Source organism: Pleurodeles waltl, chromosome 12 (genome assembly GCF_031143425.1).
Source record: "Pleurodeles waltl isolate 20211129_DDA chromosome 12, aPleWal1.hap1.20221129, whole genome shotgun sequence".
Classification (NCBI taxonomy): Eukaryota; Metazoa; Chordata; class Amphibia; order Caudata; family Salamandridae; genus Pleurodeles; species Pleurodeles waltl.
The window spans coordinates 365,678,897-365,699,128 of record NC_090451.1 but is presented as its reverse complement, the minus strand read 5'-3'; the positions used below and the strand labels follow the sequence as shown (position 1 = coordinate 365,699,128).

At 45.0% G+C, this 20,232-nt stretch overlaps 1 protein-coding gene across 2 annotated transcripts in view; it reads left to right on the top strand.

Annotated features, from left to right (window-relative positions):
* The window catches only part of HRH3 (histamine receptor H3), an 89,962-nt gene that overhangs the window by 2,558 nt on the left and 67,172 nt on the right, over positions 1-20,232 (top strand). The gene's annotated exons all lie outside the window — the stretch shown is intronic.

Sequence of the window (20,232 nt, the reverse complement as noted above, 5' to 3'; positions counted from 1 at the left end):
TATAGCATCACCCAGGATACAATCACTGCACAGACACGATGCAGAAAATAAAAGCTTCAGGAGATTGAATATTTGAAAGGTATAGTTAACGGAGAAACACATTGAGAAAGATATCCCACTAAGAAAATCACTAACATTACACATTAGGAGTGATAGTATTTAGAATGTTGACGATTTACTGCTCAGCTGCTGTCAAAACGTTTTGAATCACAACAATCAGGCCAATTCATTAAGTATGTTAATCAAACTACACAAAAAAACTGAGATTGTATGATGCTTGGTTTTGACTGCAATTTACATTACGTGTTTGACAAGATTCAGACCAGGTACAGGGGCACACTGAAGCCTGCAAATGTTTGTAATAAATAGCAGACGAGCAGAGTGTAATATGCTATTTATTAATATTGCTCAGTGTGGGGAGGGAGCCATGACTCACAAGAGGAGAAGCAATGCGGTAGTTCTGATGCCTTCCCCTCTCTCAACAGCGGTAATTGTTACAAGCAGACTGTGAGGTAGTAAAAAGTGTTTTCTCAGATCAGTTTTGGAGGATGCCAAGTTACTTGACTGCAGTGTGCGCATTTGTCCATCTGTGGGTACCAGAGCCAGCACTGGTGGCCCAGGGAGGGCGGGGTATGGATGTCTGGAATGACAGGATGTGTGTCTGTATAACAAGCTCCTCAGTCTGCTATAATGTGCCAAGTCATATCAGACTGAGGAGCATGATTCCATTCTATGGATTTTTTTGTAGATCTGGCCGAAAAACATTGAACATTCAGGTCTTATGCCTTAAAAGATTTTAGCCCTCATAATGGAACTTCATGAATTGCACCCAATTCACTTATCTGCAATCAGACCTGCCTTTAACTTTCAGGACATTGTTTCCTAAAAAATGGGAATTCATTTTTCTGTATTATATGTTGTACATCATTTTTGTTTCTTCTACTAAGTTACACCGATAACATTGGGAGGGTGACAGAAGGACTACAATCGTCCATCAAGTTCTGAGCCAAGCTACCCTTGTATATGATGGAGAGGGCTGTCATTGCCAATATGGTGTTTCTCCCCAGATGTCTCTACATAATACAAAACTCTCTCTGACCCTTACCTTGGGGGTGCATTCACACAGCTAAATAGCCTCCTGATATCATTCATGTGGGCGGAAAAGAGAAGCAGAGAGGTCCTCGACACCCTGAACTTAGTTTTATGAGGTGGGTGGTCTGGGTCTCCCAAATATGGAACTATATTATTATCTCTCTTTCCTATCAAAAGGCACACAAAACCTTTTCACTGGGTCAGAGCCAGTATCTAAAATATGCCAACATTGCACAGAACACTAAGGAGATCTGGAGTGAATTTCTGGAGGTGCCCTCACATTCTGAGACCCTTCAGACAGTCCTTGGTATGGGAGAGGATGGACACCTGGTGCCATGGGTCTATAAAGCCCTAAAGACAGATAGACCCAGATGACAGCTGGCAACTACAGCGGTGTGGACTGACGATCTAGGAAGGGTATTTCATTTAATCAATCATAGCATTTGTAAAGCACAGCACTATGACCCCTAAGGGTATCTGGGCACTGAAGGTGCCGGGTCTCTGTTAAAAAGCTATGTCTTGGATCTCCTTCTGAAGTCCACCAGGGAGGGAGCTGTTCGGAGGTGGAGGGGCAGGCTGTTCCAGCACTTGGCTGCAGTGTAGGAGAAGGAACAGCCTCTGCTGTGGCTGTGATAGATGCAAGGTTTGTGTGTGAGGTTTAGTGAGCTGGAGCAGAGTTGCCTTGCATGGACGTGGTAACTCAGTCAATGGTTGATGTAGGACAGCCCCAGGTTGTGGAGAGCCATATTTATGAGGATTTTGAATTGGCATCTCTTCTGGACGGGGAGCCAGTGGAGGTTCCTGAGGTGTGGGGTGATGCTTGAGTGCTTGGGGAGGGTGAAGATGAGTCTGGCTGCGGTGTTCTGTAGCGCCTGGAGACTTTTAAGTAGCTTTAAGGACACTCTGGCGTAGAGACCATTGCCATGGTCGTGGTGGGTTGTGACCAGGGCGCGTGTGACTGTCTTTCTGTTGTCGGTAGGGATCCGCTTGAAAGTCCAGCAGAGCATACAGAGGATGTAGAAGCAGAAGGAGGCAACTGAGTTCACTTGTTGATTCATAGATAGTTGGCAGTCAAGGATGATGCCGATGTTTTGTGTGTGGTCTGATGGAGAGGGCGTTGGTCCGGGTACTGCTGGCCACCATCTGTGGTCCCATACAGAGGTGTTCATCCTAAAGATCACAGACAATGAAAGAAAAGATAAATAAAACAAAAATGACCTACGCATTAGTTAAGGGGGTCCTGGTAATGCCAGATTCAAAATACTGCATTTGCATTACATGCATCGTACGTATCTTACAGCACTTAAGCTACATAGGATCTAGGTAGGCCACTGTACGGCCTGCCCTGATTTAGGATAGGGGGAGCTACATTAGTACACCTGGTATGGCACTGTGATAAGGTTCTGACTTATTGGCTGGTTATGGTGTAGCGAATCCAGGAAGCAACTAGGATAGTACTTGACAATTTTCCTAAACAATGTCTGTTAGGTATGGTTAGTTGACCTAAAAATGAGAAGATGCAATACAAATTTCTACAACTCGCACCCCTCCTGGCAAAATGACACATAGCCATGGGGTGGCTAGGGACTAAGGAACCAGAGGTAAGAGGCACTATCAAATGGTTATTGGTGTAGGAGACACATCAGAGTGTCTCATAGAAACAAGAAGGTTATGAATACATAGATTTAAGGGGGGCATCCTGACAACATTTGAAGAGGCGGGGTGTAGCTTACTGTACCCAATATAACAAAAGGAGATCTCTCATAACCCCTGATCACTACTGGATAGGCATTGACAAACTCAAAAGGACATGGAGGGGAATGCCGATCCATCCACGAAAACGTGAAAGGATGTGTCTCCGACTGAGGGCTAGGGAGGGGGACAAAGCATATGTTGTATTGAGCGAATTGGGAGGGGGCCAAGTAACAGAGGGCAGGAAGAATTCAGCTGTAACAGTGTGTTAGCATGAAAAAGAGATGACTGTCACTGTCTTTTCAGTTTTTGTATTTGCCCAATGTATACAACAACGTTAAAATGCATAAATAAAGAGTTTATAAGATATGTATGATGGTTCTATTATGATTATTCATTTTCAAATAATGAATGAACATAATATAATAAACACATTGAATGTGTTTTACATTTCAAATGATGATGTAATTATGGTCAGGGGAGGTTTGTTGATTTTTTGCTTTTTTTGTATTTGATCCCTCCCTCCTGAGCCTTAACTGGATCTAACTCCCATATTGCTTGAAGAAGGTGTGCCATGACTTAGAGTTGACTGTTGTGATTTAAGGTGTTTGTAGAAGCCTGATTGGTTGGGCTTTTGCAGTGCCTGGGTAACCTTGAATTGAGACTGTTCTCCTATTTTCTGATGGTTGGCTACAGGCAATTCACTTCTGCAGGAGAATGTGAGAAGCCACTGAGTGGGCTTCTCCAACTGTGCATGGCTCAGGACCAGCAACCAGTGGGGAGAGGAGGTAGCAAGGGAGATTATAGGTATGTGGGTGCTTAGAAAGGAAGGGATTTGTCTAAAAACTCAACAGGATCCTCATGGGTCGACAGGTTGGATGATCCCCTGTGAGAAAGCTCTGACACTGCTCTCAGCCTAGCCCTAGAAGCATTCTAGCATTCAGGAGTCAGCCGTCATGGAGGTGCTCAGTAGTGTGCTGGGAATGGGGGTTCCTCTCTGCATATTAAAGGGGCTCTATCTCTTACCCCACACTCAGGCTTGTTAACTAAGTAAAGCAAGCAAGATGCTGTAATCCAGTGTCCAATGAGGCTAAGCCTTTCACAGCTACCTACCATTTGCAATCAAATCTAAGCCTGTAGATTTGATCATTGTTGAAAAATGTCCCTTTCTGCATGGCCATCCACAAACATTTTGCCTTTTTCCGCCTATTTTTGCTGAATTCGCTATTGTTGGCTTTAGGACACTGTGCAATGTACCACTGCTAACCAGCGCTAGAGTGCTTGTGCTCTCTTCTTAAAACTTGGTATTAGTGGCTTATCTCCAATTAACACATTTAATTTACTTATAAATCCATGGTAAAGTGGTACCATGTGTACCCAGGGCCTCTAAATAAAATATCACTAGTGGGCCTGCAGTAGTGATTGTGCCACCCACTTACGTTTGCCCCTTGCCTATGTCTCAGCCTGCCTGTGTGTGCAGTTTTATACTGCCACGTTGACCTGGCAAAATACACCTTTTTCCAGGCCCAAACCTTCCTTTTTAATACATATGTCACCCCTAGGGCAGGCTCTTAAATACATTCCACCCTGCCCAGAGTGCAGCGTGTAATGTATTTAAACAGCAGGACACGTACCTTTACATGTTACATTTACTGGTAGTAAAAAAATTCTTAAATGCATTGTTCACTACTGCAAGACATATCTCTCCCATATGATAATATTGTAGTTGCCTTATTACAATTTAGAAGCTAAATTACCAATGAAAGGAGATCCTTCTTTCAAGTGTGGTGTCTCTGGAATCACAATTTTAAACGCTACCTTATAGTGAAGTCCAATTTTAAATTGCAGTTCTGAAAATGTCACTTTTACAAGCTGGTATTTTCTTACTTTAGCCATTTGGTGCCTGTTGTCTGCCTTTGATCACATTTCTAGTATGAGTCACAGCTGTGCTTTGTGTTTTCTCCCTAGACAGCCATACACATTAAGGGCTTAGGTGTGACTTGATGGTCCATCCAGGACTCAGTCTCACTTACACATGAATAGGCTGTGTCCGGTCCACACACAGATGGCTGCATAACCCCACTTTAGTGAGTCTGGAGCAAAGGAAGGAAGGGCAGGATCTCTGTGCACTTCAAAGGTCTGTCTTTTATGTCTCCCCCATTTCAAAGGCACCACTGGGTATAAGTACTGGACTCAGACACCACTACTTCAGTACATTCCAGGACCTGTGGATACTCTGCCAAGAAGAAGGACTGCTGTGCTGCTGAAGGTTTGCCACTGTACTGGACTGCTGCTTCGCTGGACCCCTGCTATGCTGTGCTGACCAGCTGCCTGCTATCCTCTGCCTAGATGAGAAGGACTGGATGTATATCACTTGACCCCATAACCCAGAGTGACTCTAAGGGCTAGTTGGCCTCCTGATTTGGGGTCTCAGCAACAAAAAAGACTTCCAACCACCCTGCTTCTACACCTTGACTTTGCTATCTGTGAGTCTATACTGCCAAGTGGTGCCACCCCAGTCCTGACCCTTGGAAGTGGGCCGAAGGTGTTTCTCAGCAGAATCAAGGCATCATCAGCTGAGCAAGACATCCCAGAGCAGAACGGATGCAACTCCTCAACTGAGCAGCGCATACTTGAGCAAAATCGACGCATCACCGCTGTTGCTTGAATTGGACTCATTGCAAAAGACTCACATCCCAGCTGCATCCCACATCTTGGGTTTGATGCATTCTTTTCGGAACCTCCAATGCACACTGCTTTTCCCAGCAGCAGCACCTTGCATCTCCCATCAACGGCAGCCAAAATTACGACAATAAAACTCTGCACCGCAAATTCACAGCACATTGGAACTGATCCATTGCCTCAACTGCTCAATGTATCCTCGACACTGGCCCTCACATCACAAGTCCCATCAGCAGGATTCTCAACATAACAGGACCTCGCACTGCAGCCTCGCCCTATCTTGGAACCAACGCATCGCCTTGGCTGCACGATGCATCTTCGACACGGATCCACATAATGTTCTGCTACCAGGATTCAGGGAACTTTCGTTCAGAAGGCCTAACTGGAACTCTGTAGCCAGCCTGCACTCCATTGCGGTCAGCATGAACGTTTGACTTTGTCCAAGTCAGGCAAGATGGGATGTCCCTAATAGCGCTTCTCAGCACTATGTTTATTTAAAATTTGAAATTCAATATCTACAGTTTTACTTTTTGGATTTTTGTTGTGTTGGTCTTGTTCTATTTCTTGATATTTTCTCTTTTTTTCTAACTTGGTGTGGAATCCTTTTGTGTGGTGTTTTCACAGTTTTAGTTTGAAGGGTTGCACTAATAACCTTCATACTGCCTCTAAGTTAAGCCTCACTGCTCTGTAACAAGCAACCAGAGAGTGAGCAATGGTTAATTTAGGGTTTGCTTGGGGGAATGGCTTAGCCTTGCCAAAAATGGTTCACATTAGCCGAGCTTTGCCACCACCAACTAAACCATCACCACCATTTGTTTAAACTTCCACATTCTGTGACCCGTCATAACTGCTGCAAAGTGCCCCCAGTTGACCCGACTTGACAGAGGACTGGAGATGACGTGCAACCTCCTGAAGAAGCTGCACTAGTGGCAGTCCTCGGAGACCGCAAGGGCTGTGTTAAGATTGCTGCTGGTGAATGCCTGGGTCAAGATACGGAGGGTGGGTCGTGCGGGCAGCCAGCAACCTGATTTGGGAGGCCTGTGCAGGGACTCTGCTTCCTGGAGATAAGGCCAGTGACACTGCACGTTGGAGTGACCCGGAGAACGGCGTAGCTGTGGAGAAAGACTGCTATTTAGTCCGGCTCGCCGCTGGAACACACCAACTGCCACAGCAAGTGGAGGCTGCTCTTTGCCTCGCGGGGGTGGAGATATCATGCACTCTGGACTGCCCTCCGTGACCGGACTTGCGCATCTGCATCCAGGGAAGAACTGTGTAACGGGTGCGACATCACTGCTGCAGGCCGCTTGTGCGCACAAGCTTAGAGCCTGCTGAAGTGAGGCACCAACCACAAGTTAGTGCCTGAGGCCCTGGGAACTACTTGGAGGGGAGCCCTCTTTCTCTGAGGCCTCAGTCTGCCTCCATTGTTTGGGTGAGAGGTCGTTTGGTGGGACTGAGACACTCTCTAGGCTCCTCCCTCTGCTAATTGACACTCCTAACTGCATTTGGGGAGCCTGTTGGCACTGAATCGGGCCATACAGTTCGGGGGAGATACCCCCCTACCACTTGGGAAGCACAACAATCAGCTGTATAGAGTCTCTGGACGATAACACGGGCTCAGCAGCCGTCCATTATTGGGGCCCCTCCTCTGACCCATAATTGAGGTTGTTGAATTCTCCGATGGAGCTCTTACCTAAGTAGCAGTTTGCTCCCTGTCCCTGCACCGATCTGCGGATCGAGGACGGCTGGGGGGGCAACGACATGGTGCACAAAAAGCCCCACCTCAGTCAAACAAGATAGACAAATACGCAGTGACCAAGCCTGTAGCTGATGCCCTGGGAGTGCCCTTGGCGACCCGGGTGAATCAGAGCCTCTCTTGAGGAGATGACTGCCATACGAAACCTCAAGTGCACTCTGGAGTCAAAGCATGATCCAGTAATAGTGGATGTAACGCTGCTGAGAGCTGACTTCAAGAAACTCTCTGACAAGGTCACCACTGCCAAATCGAACGTTGCTGCGTTACAGTCCACCAGCAGGTGGCTGGAGGGACAAGTACAGCAGTGAACTCCACTATGAAAACGCTGTGGTGGGGTTGTTCTTGGACTTCATTTTACAGGTCCAGCAACAGCGCCGCAACTTCGACAAGGTTAAAAAAGCCCTGCATACCAAGGAAGTTAAATATATGATGTTATATCCTGCATGACTGCGAGTAGTGGTTGAGGGCAAATCTTGGCATTTTACCTCACCAGAGATGGCCTGACTGGAGAGCTGGCACACAGTGAGTCAGAAAAACTCCCAGATGCCCCAGTGAGGCCCTGCATGGAGTGGCCCTCGAGCCCCCCTGCGGCTGATGGAGAAACAAATTAAATGCTGAGCCCCCAGAGGGTGCACGACTGACAGAGATAGCAACTTCAGACTGGTAATGCATACATCGTGCCGGTCGGACGATGGGGCAACCCATCTGCCTGTTTTTTTGGGGGGATAGCTGAAATGCTACTTTGTTTGCAACTGTTGATGTGCTAATCGGATATAAACAGGGATATACAAAGATATACAATTTGATATACGTTTATTTGTCCAACTTCATTGAACGGCGCTAACCAACCCCTATGTTTGATACTTTCGGGGACGGGCGACAGGCGCTCCCCATGTTGGGAAGATGGGCAGTTTTGAGCCTGCAATGTAGGGTAGCTGGGTGGGGTGAATTAGTGGAAGGGCACTGTATTTTTTGCTTTTTTTTTTACAGGATGCACGTTTATGCTGTTGCTTTGTTTATGTGTTAAAATTACCTTGTTAAAAAGAAAAGAAGTAACTGTTGTGGTACCATCCCCGAGTGAAGAAAAAGACTCGACAAAGGTGGAAAGTACCAGCGAAGCAGAATCAAAAAGGGAAGCGAAATTGAAAAGGAAAAGGATACCGAACAGAAGATATTCCGGTCCTGAATGGGCATATGTAGTTCATGACGATTGGACTGACGAGTTTGTATCTCTTGGCCTCGAGAACGAAGAAGAAGAGATACCAATAGAAAAGAAAAGTTTTATGGACTCTGTCGATTGAAAGGGTAATAAATGATATTGCTTGCTACAATCCAACGTGATACAAACAACCAGCTGAGACATTGCTAAACCGGATGAGACTTTTGCTGAACTGATAAAAGACTGAGTTATTGCCGAATTGAGACAAATGCTGCTAACCGATAAGTGACTGGCCTCCTGAAGAAAACTGTGTGAACATTGCGCTCGTTTAGCTTTGTAACTGAATTGCCAAATAGTTTCTTTATAGGTGCTTCTAGCTCTCTGATTCTATACAGATCATGACGCAAACCAGTAGAAAGAGATATTGTAAATATGCGTGTATAGGCTTGATAATTGCATGTGTACTAATAATATTGGCAATAGTGCTTGCAATGCATGGAAAGGGTGAGGATGAGAGAATTAATGCTTCTACTTTTGCTCCTGTTACTGTCACTGAACTAACCGCACTGAAAAGACTAGAATTAGATGAGAGACACTTGCATGATAAGAAGGAGCTTTCATATAATGTTTTCTATCGCTTGCTAACAGAATATGTTGAGACTATGGATGCGAAAGATTGTTATGTATGTACACAGATACCGACATCAGTAAAGGAAGGGGTGACTTATCACCACATGCCTCTTACATACGGGATTACGTGTAGTATAGTAATGTCTAGATTTTATGGTCAAACTAACATACAGTATTTTTACTCAAATTATGATGTTACCTTTGCATATGTTCCTATAATAGCGCAGCTAAGCCAGATTGCTAAAGATTGGGATGCTAAAATAATGAGGGAATTTTTCGAGCCAATGCAACCTTTTGAAACGGCTCACGCTCATAGGGAAAACCTTACCTGCTCGCTCTCTGCAGTAGAAATAAGCTTTTTAGATCGCACAGATGATAGAAGGGCACAAATGAAGGCGAAATTAGAAAAAGAGTTACATAAGAGGACTTCAGTAGACAATTATGATTTTGCCGCAATAAAGACACAAGGGAGAATAGCTTTAGATGCTTGGCATGTAGGGTTTACCTTTAATTTGAGAGTACTTGGGATCCTTGTCAAAACCTTGTATGCTGATCGTAATTGGTAAATATGAAAGGAAATTGTACAATTGCATTGTGTTTCTTTTAGGTAACCAACTGCTGATTTTGATAAGATCCCTAGTTAGGAGTTTTTCTAAATTAATGTTGCTAAATTGTTTTGCATGAAGTCCCACATGCCGATGCTAATTTGAGGTTAGATGAGGATTCCTTTTGTTGCACGATGCAATTTGAGACCTTGTTATGCTGACTAAATGTATGCAATTAGTTCATTACAGATTATCGTATTAGTGATTTGCATTGCTATTATCGAATGCCTTGTTATTCAAATGCTACATAGATTGCACCTGTTTCGCCGTTATGGACAGCTATTAATGTTCATTTATGTTTATCATTTGGTGTTGAGACACATCTATATTGTGCTAGCTTTGTTAATATAGGGAAATAAATTCACTAACTTTGAATAAACTGGTGTGGTTATTCCTGACTGAAAGGTCAGGGTTCGTCGAAATGTATTCTGGATTAATTGTTAAGTGTTATGTTGATCAAGGTATTGCTTATGTTCGATATTTATTATTGATTTGATTAAATTGACCGATATAGAGTACGGAGAGTTCCACTTAGCCAAAAGATTCATCGGCCTAAAGAGCGTCCGAATACAGGTAAATTATTAGTACGGAACGCTCTATCAGTAGATGGTAGCAGAGGACGGTTACGCCTTTGGGACCCTGTACTCTTAAAGTACATGGTGTTGAATTAACGGTTACGCCTTTGGGACCCTGTACTCTTAAAGTACATGGTGTTGAATTAACGGTTACGCCTTTGGGACCCTGTACTCTTAAAGTACATGGTGTTGAATTAACGGTTACGCCCTTTGAGACCCCACTCGAGAAGCTGAATTAGATTTTTCTTGGATAAAACTGATTGGGAAAATGATGATGGGCTAGGTCCACCGCGACTTTCCCGGGATCTCGGAGCTTGCGAATGGAGAGAATGGAGGTGTGGAATAGGCGTTGGCGGTACTAGTGATGGTATGAGTGAAGTTAGGGTTTTGCGCTTGCACAGCTTATTGCCGCAGGGTGTGTGAAAAGGTTGCGAGGATTTTTTTTTTTTTTAGAGAATAGCGGAGGTGCGACTCCGAGTGTAAAAGTAGGGAAGTCGTCGAACTTCATAGAAAATAGCGGAGGTGCGGCTCCGAGTGTGAGAGTAGGGAAGTCGTCGAACTTCATGTGCGTGTGGTGCTTTGTGCATAAAAAGGTCCACGTGGTTGTTGTTGTTGAGACGGGCCCTGCAAGGTCAAGAGACTCCGGAGTATGTTGTTTTATGTTGTGGTCTGGGCGGTTTAGTAGGTTGATCGGGCGTGGTCAACGAGTCGGTACGTGTGTAAGGGAGTGAAAGAAACTTTGACTTCGGGCTTTGACAAGATTCTAAGTGCACTAGAATAGATCATTGACAAGTTGAGAGTAGGTCTGCGGGTCAGATTTGCTTGCGAAAGTGGGGACCGAGAAAGATGGAATAACTGCCGAGGCTAGTGAAAAGTCCCTAAGGTCCTGAAGCGACTGTGTTACCCTTCCTGTAGTAAACCGACAGATCTGTTTTAGTTTTTGTAGCTCGCGATACATGCAAGAAGTTGTTACGAGAGGAGCTGAGTGAAGGAGGACTAGCCGCGAGGCTTTGTCAGCCGCAGTGTGTGTGAGTGTGACGTCACTAGGAGCCGCGCTGGGATAGGTTGGTTGCAAAGAAGGGTCGCGCACGGATTGGACGCGGTCCGTGGGGCTCGATTGGAAGGGGAAAGGCAAGCGAAGAGTATTCCGGGAATTAAAGTCACCTATTGATTACAAACTTTGTGAAATAAAAGACGAGAAAATGAAATTTTTTAAAGCATTCAAGAGCGCGATGAAGGGGGAGTCTTACATTAAAGCGAGCGTAGGAGAGGAGACGCCGCCCGAAGGCACACCAGCTTACATTGTAATGGAGGAAAAGGGGGTAGCTCCGTGCCTTTGGCTAAAGCAATGGCACAAACTGACAGAGAAACATGGGAGCGTAGCATTCCCGATCCATGGGACGTTCAATATAAGGATTCTAGAGAATTTGAGATTCACGATGTACGACATGAAGGTGCCCCCAAGGCCAGCCCAGTTTGAGGCTCTAGCAATTTGGGAACTAATGGCTAGACAGCAGCAGCAAAATAAGTTCGAGACCAGGATAAGAAAGGTAGAAAAGACACTAGCGGACGCTAGGTGGGATAATGCACAGAAGGTGTGGAGGTCAGATGTATTGCAGGGGATAAAATTGTTTCCCGCAATTACTAAGGAAGAAGAGGAGACAGGTAAGAAAGCTACCTGTAAGACAAACAGGAGGTGTTCCAAGGATAGAGAGGACGAGGAAAAGTTGAGAAGAGAAGAGGAGTTAGAGGATGAGGAGTTAATAATGCAATTGCTGAACGACCGTCCACCACCTTATGCGGAGAGTGGACAAGGTCCAAGTACCAGTTCTGCCCCTCCGGCACCGGTACAGAACAGTGAAACTCAGAGTTCAGGAGCATCATCGGGGTCTAAGGACCCGAGTTTACTGTTCACCCCGCAGATACCGCAGGTTAGGAGAATATATCCAGATGTGCCCATGTTGAAACCAGCAGAAAATTATCAGCCGCAGATCCCAGGGTACTACAGCAGTGACAACAGTGCAGGAATGATTCTAGATCCAACCGTAAGGGGAGTACAGAATGGTCACAACCCGACATTGGCACAAGCCGAATCAACACAGTTTTTGATGCCTCAAAAGCAGATGCAGGGGGGAAACGCACATGCTCAGATGACGGGGAGTCAGATGGGCATGCCGGCAATGATGACCCATGGTGTGGGAATGAACATGCCTCAGAACATGGGAAATGGACAAAACCCAGATGCGATATCGCTACCCATTACTGTAGGTCCACCGGTACCTTTGTACAGTCAGCCTAACTTAGGTATGAGCGGTCAGGGATCAATGCTGCAGAATGGGACAGAAAGGAGGTGCATAGAAAACACTCCAGGGATAACTCCGATAGCGGCTCAGCCAGCTGGATCTGGGTCCTTGATGGAGTTTAGTCCCATATGTGCTCAGTCAACATTGGTGAGGTCGAGTCCCCCACTGGTGATACCGCTGTCATCAAATACTGAAAAATTGCCGCAACCATCAATGGCAGTCGATGTAAATGCTACACTTATGGGGTTGAATGCGCAACAGCTGACACAGTGGTTCAACAGTCTGAATTCCACACAAAGCTCAGCCAGTGGGAAGGGAGAAGAATATCTGAATAGGGTCAGGTTGAGCATGGAAGCACAAGAATTGGTGGAAGGGACTATGGGTGTGAATAGGTTAGAGTCCTACTCGGAAGAAGAGCTGAGGTATCTATGTCCCAGGATTACGAGAGAAGTGGACAAGGTACATAGAAGGTTGCAAGAAATAGCAGACAAAAACGGGGTGGAGATAGACAAGATGAAACACTTGAGCAGTAGCTACAGGTTGGATTTTGGGACCACAGATTTTGAACACATGAGGTCAGCAGGCATGAAGGCCCACCTTAGAGAATTGTTGCAGAGTGCACAAGTGTGGAGGTGCTTAGACAAATGGGAAAGCAGATGGGTAAAGAGAAAGGAAAAGAGGAAAGACAGTGTCCCAGAGATCAACGAGAAAAGACCGCAGAGTAGTAATGCAGTAACCATGTTACCAATGAGGGAGACAGCAGGGGGAAAATTAATACATGTACCATGGCACAGAAGCGACATTCAGTCTTTTACGGATGATTTTCCCAAACTGAGAGAGAAACCGATTGAATGGTATCAACAGACTGACAGGTTTGTGAAGCTTGCAAAATGTCTTTGGGAAGACCTGAACACCCTCTTTGAGATTGTGGTTCCGGCAGATTTGTGGGAGGATTGCAAAAGAGCTGTAGGTTGGCCGACAAGTGAACCAGAAAGAGACAGGGAGACGGGTGCACCATCGCCTATGGTGATGAGCTTGTACTATAAGGTGATTGAGCATTTGAAGACGAAGGTTGCCGCGAAAAATGTGGATTGGCAGAAGATCGATCGAACTGCCCAAGAGGCTAAAGAGTCGATTCATAGTTACTATGAGAGGTTGTTGAAGGCGTTTAAGAACTACAGCGGCACGGAAACAATAGAGGCGAAGGACATGCTTCATTTTGTGTTTAGATTTGTGGAAGGGCTGAGACCAGAGATAAGCCAGATGATAAAGTCGCATTTGATTTGTTGGCAGTCGAAACCTATTGATGAGGTGTTGAATTATGCGAAATACTGTAGCAACGAAATTGAAGTGAAACAGAAAAAGTTGAAGGAGAAAGTGATGATGATGCAACTTAAAGCAGCTCAGACAGGTCTGCAAGGTTTGCAAGGGTTGCAAGGGTTCCAACAGCAGGTACTGCAGCCGCAGTTGCAGGGAAACATGGCGTTTCAGCCACAGCCTAGAGGCAGAGGCAGAGGAGGTTTTGTGAATAATGGTCCGGATTTGAACACTGTTGTGACTGGTGTGCAGGCAATGAAGAAGGTGATGCCGTGTCACGTGTGCGGAATTGTTGGTCATTGGAAACGCGAGTGCCCAATGGTGGTGCAGGAAGGTGCAGGTGCAGGTGCTAGTCAGCAAAACAATGATGTCAATGCATTTCAGACAATGAGGGGACCGAAAATGAGAGGTCCAAACCCAAATTTTCAGACCATAAATCAGTTGCAGGGATTACAACCTATGCAGCCGCAGCAGATGCAGATGCCCCGTATGCAGATGACGCAAATGCAGCCAATGCAACAGCAGTTTCCCATGGTACCTAATCAACAAATGCAAATACCTTTGGCACCAATGAGTCAGCAGCAAGTGATGGTTCCTCCACAGGTCTCGGGTCAGGTAATGAGTACAAATGGCACCGTACAACAGTTCCCACTACACAGTGAGAGTGGAATAAACAATGTATGGGAGAGTGAAAGTTCAGGAGAAGAAGGAGATTGTGTGCTTGCAGCATCCTTGGAAGTTGATCAAAAGGGTCCGTACGTGGAGGGAAGAGTAATGGGTCATCGTGTCTCATTCCTGGTTGACACAGGAGCAACACGTTCAACTGTTAAGAGCATTGAAGTACCAAATTTGCCACTCTCAGGGAGGACGGTTCAAGTGGTGGGAGTAGCGAACAGGCACCTGACGAACCTAATAACAGATCTGGTACCAGTCAGTATCGGTAACTATCAAGGGGTACATCAGTTTGTTGTATGTGACTCAAGCCCGATAGCACTGTTAGGGAGAGACTTGTTGTGCAAATTGGGTTGTTCGATTATGTGTTCGAACGAGGGAATTAAAATTCAGACGAGCAGTGATGGGGAAGAAGAGGACAGTGTAGAGGGGGATGAGATGGAAACTGTTGATGAAGAGTATCCTTTGATTTGCCTTTTCCCGATGATAACTGAAGAAGATATTCCAGCCGAATTACGGGAAACAGTCGGAAAGGAAGTGTGGGATATGACAGGAAAAGAGGTGGGATTGATGAAAGGAGTGGAACCAGTGAAAGTGACTGTAAAGCCCAATGCAACTTTTCCCCAGACTCCACAATACCACATGGCACAAGACACCCTCATGAAAGTTGCCCAACTTATTGACGAATTTGTAAAGCAGGGAGTACTGAAAGAAGTGTTGAGCAGTCCATGTAATTCACCAATCATGGGACTAATAAAGCCGAGTGGAAAGGTCCGAATTGTGCAGGACTTGAGGAAAATAAATGACATCATAGTCAAGTGTTGCCCTGTCGTACCAAATCCAGCTGTGATAATGTTTCAAGTTCCTTGCGATGCCGAGTGGTTCTCAGTCATCGACCTGTCACAAGCATTCTTTTCGGTGCCTCTTCATGAGGACAGCCAATTCCTCTTTTGTTTCAAATTCTTAGACAGTGTGTACAGTTGGTGTCGAATTCCTCAAGGGTTTTCTGAGTCACCGTCAATCTTCAATCAGATTCTAAAGAAAGATTTGGAAGCATTAGAATTGCCATTCGAGTCAACCCTAGTACAGTACATTGATGACTTACTGATTGCATCAAAGACAGAAAGTGGCTGCACAGCCGATACCATTGCTCTGTTGAACCATTTGGGAAGGAATGGACATAAGGTGTCTCCTTCCAAATTGCAGTTCTGTCAGAAGAAAGTGAAATACTTGGGTCACCAGATAGAGAAAGGGTCACGGAGAATAATGAAGGAAAGAATAACGAGTGTACTTCAAATGAGTCCACCAAAGACAAGGAGGGAGGTGAGGAAGTTTTTGGGAATGGTGGGCTATTGTCGCCAGTGGATTCCCAACTTCTCGACTCTAGCTAAGCCTTTACTGAAATTGACCCAGAAGGATGCATTGGATCAAATTGAGCTGAAAGGAGATGAGATGGATGCTTTTATTGAATTGAAAGAATGCATGTGCAGGGCTCCAGCTTTAGGTATGCCTGATTACACAAAGCCTTTCACATTGTTTTGTCATGAACGTGATGCATGTTCTTTGTCTGTCTTGACTCAAGCCTATGGTGGCATAAACAGACCAGTAGCGTATTTTTCAGCTACTTTGGATCCGGTCGCAGCAGCACTTCCAGGGTGTTTGCGCGCCGTAGCAGCAGTTGGTATCAGCCTCACTCAGAGTGAAGGAATAGTGATGGGACACCCAGTAACGGTCATGGTCCCTCACTCAGTTGAGATACTTTTGACCCGCTCCCGAACGCAACACATGACTGGAGCAAGACTCACAAGGTATGAAACGATAATTCTGGGCTCACCGAATGTGCAGCTGAAAAGGTGCACTACGTTGAATCCAGCAACCTTGCTTCCTGGAGAAAATGCTGAAATTGAGAACGCTGAAGACGTCGAGCATGACTGCCTTCAGGTAACTGAATTTTGCACAAAACCTCGACCTGACATTAAGGATACTAAGCTTGATGAAAATGACCAAATTGTTTTCGTAGATGGTTCCTGTCTAAGAGATGGGATGGGAATTTTGAAAGCAGGATATGCTGTATGTACTGTAACAGGTGTCTTGGAAGCGGCCTGGCTCCAAGGAGTCTATTCTGCACAAGTAGCAGAACTTGTAGCCCTTACAAGAGCATGTCAATTGTCTGCATTGATGAAAGTCACCATTTACACTGATAGTCAGTACGGGTTTGGGATTGTGCATGACTTTGGACAACTATGGTCACAGAGAGGGTTCCTGACTTCTTCAGGATCCCCAGTGAAAAACGGGGAGAGAATAAGGGAATTGTTACACGCCATTCAAATGCCAGCCGAAGTTGCAGTGGTAAAGTGTAGTGCTCATACAAAGGGACAGGACTATGTTTCTCTAGGAAATGCATATGCGGATCAAGTCGCAAGATTTTGTGCCTTGAACTGTATATTACTAAGAGATGAATGGAATTCGATAAGTGAACCAGAACTCGAACCAGCTGAAGCATTTGCCTTGAAGGTCGTAGATACAATAGATGAATTAAAAGCATTACAGAATAACGTCAGGGAGGATAAAAGAGAGTCCTGGATTAAATCACAATGTATAAAAAGACCAGATGAGTTATGGGTTTCAAATGAGGGAAAATTTGTTTTGCCAAACAGTCTCTTATCACAGCTTGCGCGGTTCTATCATGGGCAAGCTCACCTAGGGAGAGATGCCATGATAAGATTGTTCAAAACTGATTGGTTTAACCCCAGATTTCGTCAAGCTGCAGAAGCAGTTTGCCATCGATGTGTCACTTGCCAGCAGATGAACCCAGGAAAGGGAACAGTTGTGAACGCGAGCCACATTGGCAGGGCCAGCGGCCCGTTTAGTCGAATGCAGATAGATTTCATTGAGATGCCCGTGCATGGAGGTCTGAAGTATGTGTTGGTGATTGTATGCATTTTTAGTCACTGGATTGAGGCATACCCCACACGTAGAAATGACAGCCTTACAGTTGCAAAGCTATTGTGGAGAGAGTTGATACCACGTTTCGGATTCCCGATCTCTTTAGAATCAGATAGGGGAAGTCACTTCAATAACGAGGTGATAAAGTTACTTTGCGAAGCGCTGAACATTGAGCAAAAGCTGCATTGTAGCTATCGCCCTGAAGCATCAGGACTGGTGGAGCAGATGAATGGTACACTGAAATCACGAATGGCGAAAATATGTGCATCGACAAATTTGAAATGGCCCGACGCATTGCCCTTAGTGCTAATGTCAATGAGAAACACCCCTGATAGGAAGACTGGATTGTCTCCGCACAAAATTCTCATGGGCAGGGCTATGAGACTTCCTGCAGTTCCTGCAAACGCGCTTTTGAATATTACAGATGATATGGTGTTAGACTACTGCAAGGGTCTGGCTGACGTGGTTCGCTCTTTCTCTCACCAGGTGGAAGCAACCACCTTGCCACCGATCCAAGGTCCAGGACACGCACTGAAAGCAGGTGACTGGGTCGTGGTAAAGAAGCACGTGAGGAAGTCGTGTCTGGAACCCCGTTGGAAAGGCCCTTTCCAAGTGATCCTGACGACAACTACCGCTGTGAAGTGTGCGGGGGTTCCCAACTGGATCCACGCCAGTCACACAAAGAAAGTGTTGTGTCCCACAGATGAGGAAGTTGAAGCGCTGAAACTGCCAGTGCCTGATAAAACAGTGCTGAGTGCTGAGACAGAGCAAAACCGAACTGAAAGTGAACAGGCAGGAACGGAAGAGAGAGAGATATTCTCTGAGGACGAAGAGACCAACTCACTTGGGGAAGACCAAGGAGAAAGTTCAGACAGCGACGAAGCAGCTGAAGGTGACAAAGAGCCTGAAGCAGCTGAGGGTAGCAAAGAGCCTGAAGCAGCTGAAGGTGACAAGGAACCTGAAGCAGCTGAAAGTGATAAAGAGCCTGAAGAAAGTAATGGTGACGAAGGGCTCGAAAAGGGTGAAAAAGCAGGAGAGCCTGATCAGAGGAGGGCTTTCCCAGAAGCAGACGATACAGAAAAAGAAAAAGAGAACGTGATTGATTCCCCAGAAGGAGGGGACAAGGCAGAACAGAACGAAAAGGTTCAAGTTTCCTCAGAAAAGATCGCAGGTCCTTCAAATGGACATGGTGCAAAGAGGAGACTAAGTATATCACCAACAAAACAAAGGACTGAAGAAAGTTTGAACGACGGAGAAAGGCCAAAAGTGAAAGAGAAAAGAAAAGAAGTAACTGTCGTGGTACCATCCCCGAGTGAAGAAAAAGACTTGACAAAGGTGGAAAGTACCAACGAAGCAGAATCAAAAAGGGAAGCGAAATTGAAAAGGAAAAGGATACCGAACAGAAGATATTCCGGTCCTGAATGGGCATATGTAGTTCATGACGATTGGACTGACGAGTTTGTATCTCTTAGCCTCGAGAACGAAGAAGAAGAGATACCAATAGAAAAGAAAAGTTTTATGGACTCTGTCGATTGAAAGGGTAATAAATGATATTGCTTGCTACAATCCAACGTGATACAAACAACCAGCTGAGACATTGCTAAACCGGATGAGACTTTTGCTGAACTGATAAAAGACTGAGTTATTGCCGAATTGAGACAAATGCTGCTAACCGATAAGTGACTGGCCCCTGAAGAAAACTGTGTGAACATTGCGCTCGTTCAGCTTTGTAACTGAATTGCCAAATAGTTTCTTTATAGGTGCTTCTAGCTCTCTGATTCTATACAGATCATGACGCAAACCAGTAGAAAGAGATATTGTAAATATGCGTGTATAGGCTTGATAATTGCATGTGTACTAATAATATTGGCAATAGTGCTTGCAATGCATGGAAAGGGTGAGGATGAGAGAATTAATGCTTCTACTTTTGCTCCTGTTACTGTCACTGAACTAACCGCACTGAAAAGACTAGAATTAGATGAGAGACACTTGCATGATAAGAAGGAGCTTTCATATAATGTTTTCTATCGCTTGCTAACAGAATATGTTGAGACTATGGATGCGAAAGATTGTTATGTATGTACACAGATACCGACATCAGTAAAGGAAGGGGTGACTTATCACCACATGCCTCTTACATACGGGATTACGTGTAGTATAGTAATGTCTAGATTTTATGGTCAAACTAACATACAGTATTTTTACTCAAATTATGATGTTACCTTTGCATATGTTCCTATAATAGCGCAGCTAAGCCAGATTGCTAAAGATTGGGATGCTAAAATAATGAGGGAATTTTTCGAGCCAATGCAACCTTTTGAAACGGCTCACGCTCATAGGGAAAACCTTACCTGCTCGCTCTCTGCAGTAGAAATAAGCTTTTTAGATCGCACAGATGATAGAAGGGCACAAATGAAGGCGAAATTAGAAAAAGAGTTACATAAGAGGACTTCAGTAGACAATTATGATTTTGCCGCAATAAAGACACAAGGGAGAATAGCTTTAGATGCTTGGCATGTAGGGACATTTTGTATATATCGAGGTGAATCTTATTATGACAATATTTTTGTAGGAGCGAGTGAGTGTAAACATACGTTTATCTTTAAGGCCAAATGGACATTCATGATGAACGGACTTGACCCTGTCATTCCAGGTGTATATTACATTTGTGGGTATAATGCCTATTATCGTCTTCCAAAGGGATGGTGGGGGAGATGTTATTTGGGTATAGTGTTCCCAAAGGTTTATCAACTGGATGACCTATCGATGATTCAAAAGACATCTGGATCCCATCGTATCCAGAAAA